This window comes from Gordionus sp. m RMFG-2023, chromosome 1 (genome assembly GCF_954871325.1).
Source record: "Gordionus sp. m RMFG-2023 chromosome 1, tfGorSpeb1-WG-v2, whole genome shotgun sequence".
Lineage (NCBI taxonomy): Eukaryota > Metazoa > Nematomorpha > Gordioida > Chordodea > Parachordodidae > Gordionus > Gordionus sp. m RMFG-2023.
Window position 1 is genome coordinate 36,016,052 of NC_088775.1, and position 4,783 is coordinate 36,020,834.

Sequence of the window (4,783 nt, forward strand, 5' to 3'; positions counted from 1 at the left end):
TACTTTTACTCTTCTTTTAGTAACAATATGTATATTTACTATTTTTTGTAAACAAGTTAATCCCCCTCATAATTTCCGATTACAGTGAAACGCAAAGAGTATTATTATTATTATTAAGTATACAATAAAAGGAGATCAAAGTAAGATATTATTTTAACTTAATTTTTTATATAAAGTGAATTTTTATTGAATTTTAAAATTACATTTGTAAAATTAAAACAAATTTATTATTAACATAATATCTATAATCAATATAAAAATATATAATTAAAAGAAGGGGAATTAAAAAATAATAATTTTAAAAAGAAAATTTATAATTAGGTATGGTCGGCGGGACTTACCATGTATGGTATGGATATGCAGTTGGAACGACAGACTTCAATTGATATTATTTGACAAAGGTAGAAGCCTTCTTTTTGATCACCTGTGATTAAACGTAATCTTTGCCCTATTGTTTTGAATAATTTAAGGGCTTGGGTCCAATGATCCACAGGTATCTGTGACTACCGGAACAAACAAAACATTATTAAGGTTGCAATATTTATTAGTTTTTGTACTATCCGCTTTCATGATGGAGATGACAGAAAAAGATCTGGCAAAACGATCCACACATGTACTATCCCTAGCAAGAGGTACTGGTTCCATGGGACTAGCGTCATTCCTGCAATACATGAACTTAAATATGGACAAAATATTAATAAAGATTCATGTTTAAATAATAAAAAGAAATTATGTTGTAAACATATAATTTGTGAACAAAAATGAAAACATTTTTCATCTTTAAAAATATATCAATTTAAATGTAATGCTATATTTAAAAAAATAAAAAATAGGCCCGGGCCGGGCCGTGTTTTACACATTTCTAATATAAATACCTTTTTTTATGGAAACTTTTAAAATGGTTCCAAATACATCGTCTAAAAATGGATTTAAATATAGATACATTTAGTCATGCAAAATATCCCCATTAAAACTGACTATTAAAAATGGTTAACTAAATATTTTGACAGAAAAAATATTCCCTAAGCCTCAAGATTTCGCGAATAGATGTCAAAACTTTATTTGCCATCTATGAGCAAAATCTTCAGGTTGCGTAATATATATCTGGATAAAATACTGAGTTAGCCATATTTAAAAATACTAAATAAATCGTTTAAAAACTTTTAAGAAATGTATCTCGAAACAGAAACTGGGTATGTAAAATTAAAATAATGATTTAGATTTAATAATTCACGTACAAATAAATAATTTGATTTTTTTATCACATAAGAAAACGTGGATCTTATCCAAAAACTTGGCTGTAAATTCTTAATTTTATTTTAAAAAACGAAAATAAAAACTATTTTTTAATTCAAGGTAATCAAGTTGGGAGTCTAAAGTAAAAAAAATGTAAAAACAGAAAAAATATCTTAATTAATAATAACTACTTTTAAATATTCGTCCTCTAGTCGACTCAAGTTCATATAACTATTAACCTATTATCAACTCAAGTATATAATTCTTATTCACTATTCAAGTGAGAAGTCTTAAGTAAAAAAAAATGTAAAAAACAGAACAAATATCTTAATTAATAATAATACATCTGTATTCGTCCTATAGTCGACTCAAGTTCATAGATATTTGTCCTCTAGTCGACTCATGTATATAGACTTGAGTTCCCTTCTCGACCCGAGTTCATAACTCAAGTCAGTTTGGGTCGATTATTTCGACCCAAAACTTGGCTCAGTTTTCGACTGAGTCGACATGGGCGTTTAAGTAAGTAGCTTTGCCTCTTGATCAGCGTCTATATGACAGGATTTTCACTGGATGCAAACCCTCCTCAAAAACCTCAGCCTACCCCCCTAAAAAAATTTGACGCCTTCGGCGGCATTATTTTTATATAAATATAAGTCTAAATATTTTATGAAATAATGATATATAGATTACAGGAAGAATATTTATTGGTATAAAAATTATCGAAATTTAAAAAATTATATATTTTAATATCCACATAATAATTTTATTTTATTTATAATTTTTTTAATGTTAAAAATAAATATAACATAAGGAATATAAACATCTTGATTTAATTAATAATCTATATGGTAGAATAAATGAATATTTCAGCCATCTTTTTGTTTCGGTCATTTTACTATCATTTATAATGTTTTCACCTGTAAACATATATTAAAATTAAGTTGTTAATAAAATTAATAACTTTCATCATATAAGGTATCATTTTTTCTAATATTGATTAAATCTTTACTATAAATGATTGATAAGGAATCTAAGTATAATGGTCTAAAATTGGAAAATTCATCTATAATTTTCTGTGCATCAAAGTTATATAAACACAATTTCAGATATCTGGGAAATTTATATATTCTCATTATCTGCTAATCCCGCAGGAGTAAAAATAGAAATCTGATTTAAAAAGTTTAATGATTCATATTTAAATCTTTCATTTAATTGTTCAATGATCATATTAATCACTGGGTAAAAATTTTCATTTTTATATCTAAAAAAATATATATTATTTTAAAATATACTTTTCATAAACATTTCTTTTTGTTGTTCAATATAATTATCAAACTCTTTTTGATCCAATTTAAATATTGACTTTATATTATAAATATCGGTTGTAACATTATTCTTATCCATAAATGATATAACATCAGTATGTAATGATGTTAATATATTATCACCATTTGCTTAATTAGAAAATGTAATTAAAATACATGAATAATAATTTACCCCTTAATCTTTGGAATTTATTTTTTGTATGTTGGATCAATTTAACCATCATTGCTAAATCATTTCCAATTGCCTGCATTTCAATGCAAGTTTCATGTGTACATTTTAAGATTATTCTTAAAATAAATAATCCTAAAATAAAATCATATCGTTTTATTCTAGATAGCAATCCCTCAGAAATTGAAAATGTGATTGCATCATTGGAATTGCTTAACTCTGTCAAGGAGGCTATTATATATTCATAAACATCTAAAAAAATTTGTAATGCTTTGAAAGATGATGCCCAATTTCTGAAAATAAATAAAATTCTTAAAAAAATTATATTTATTTACCTTGTTGTGTTGTTTATTCTTTTGAGAGATTTTTTGGTTTTTTGCATTTGAAATTTGGTAAAAACACCCTGGCGTTTAACTCCATTCATAAAATTATATAATTCATCTAAAATTCCCATAGTTTTTTTAATTTCATTCCCATATCCACATATACGAATAACAATTAAATTAAGCCTATGAGCATGGCACCAGACATAAATAGCTTTAGGAGCTTCTTTAAATATTAAAGCCTGTACTCCCTTATTAACACCTCTCATATTACTAGCACCATCCATACTTTGCCCAATCAGGTATTCTAGTGGAAGATGTAATGCCTTTAATTTAGTTAGAACATTATTTTTAATATTTTCTCCTGTTGTGTCAGAAGTTGTAAAAATATTAATGATTCTTTCTACTGGGTGTGGGTGTGGATATTCTTGTATATACCTTATAATTAAGGCAACATATTCCTTTTTTGAAATATCATATGTACCATCTAATATTAAGCTAAAGGCACAATTTGACATAATTTGTTTAATTATTTCATTCAATATTTTTATTATCTCAGCCAATTTTTTAACATGGCCATAGGATATGAAGTTTATTTGTGGCCTTAATATTTTATTACCACTTTTTCCTCGTGAACTACTATTTTTCTCTAGATATGATCTTAATACTGGAACATTCTTTGAGATCAAAGTTATAAGTCTTGAAAAATTACCATCATGAGAATTGCTTCCCCAAAAAGCAATATTGCCCCGTATTAAATACACAATAGCATCAATTATATTATGGATATTATAACGATTTTGGGTTATAATTTCCTCTCGGTTGAATAAAATGTGGTCATCAATACGCCCCCGAGAAATCCATGCCATATGTGCATATTCACAATCTGCATGAACAGGGGATGTTTCATGTCTCTCCATATCCCGGACTAAATTATTCCAGCTATCTGCACCTTTATGAGTCCATTGCATGCTTGCTTGATGACTTCCAAACATAATACAGAAGATACAGAATACTTTATCCAAAATAGAGCTATATGATAGCCATTTTCTTTGAGAAAATGATTTGTCATAATTTATTTTTTTATAATAGGCATCTTTCATGCTCCTACATTAAAAGCAATATATGAATATATACATAATTCTTGAATAATTAATAATACATAAGTAATATTGCAGCAATAATTTATTAAACCAACCTGTTATGAGTTTTTGGATAAATAAATTCATTGGAACTTGGTTGTAGTGGACCAAATTGAATTATAAAATCAATCATATTTTTTGTCATTCTAAATCTAAAAAAATGAAAGGGATCATTAGGATTCTTTTCCCTATATAAAGAAATAATATTTTCTTCATTATCTTCATATGATAAAGGAGTTATTTTAGCTTTGTTTAGTAACTGTATAATTTAAAATGTATAGATAGCTTAAGGTTATTACTTTATCTATATAAATTGATTCTAATGCTTGCATATCAATATCATCATTTTTACCAAATAATATTAAAATTATAAACTTCTTTAATTGTTGATAAATTTTCAGATATTTTTTCTGGGTTGTCTAAATTAGAACTTCTAGGCATATTTTCGATTTTCTATATTTTGAAAAGAGAATATTAATTTATTAAATTGTAAATGCTTTGTCAGATTCTTTAAAAATTTTTTTTTAAAAAAAATTATAGTACCCATGTTTCATCATCTAAGAATGGAATAATTTCTGGATAGGGAGC

General features: G+C 26.1%; 1 long non-coding RNA gene across 1 annotated transcript; it reads right to left on the bottom strand.

Moving 5' to 3' along the window:
• Nucleotides 1-3,096: 3,096 nt before the first annotated feature.
• On the bottom strand, nucleotides 3,097-4,426 carry LOC135931768 (uncharacterized). Its single transcript, XR_010573152.1, has 3 exons — nucleotides 4,252-4,426; nucleotides 3,766-4,160; nucleotides 3,097-3,379 (listed from the first exon to the last, which is right to left on the bottom strand). It is a non-coding gene; the product is annotated as an uncharacterized LOC135931768 (long non-coding RNA).
• Between the last annotated feature and the right edge of the window lie 357 nt (nucleotides 4,427-4,783).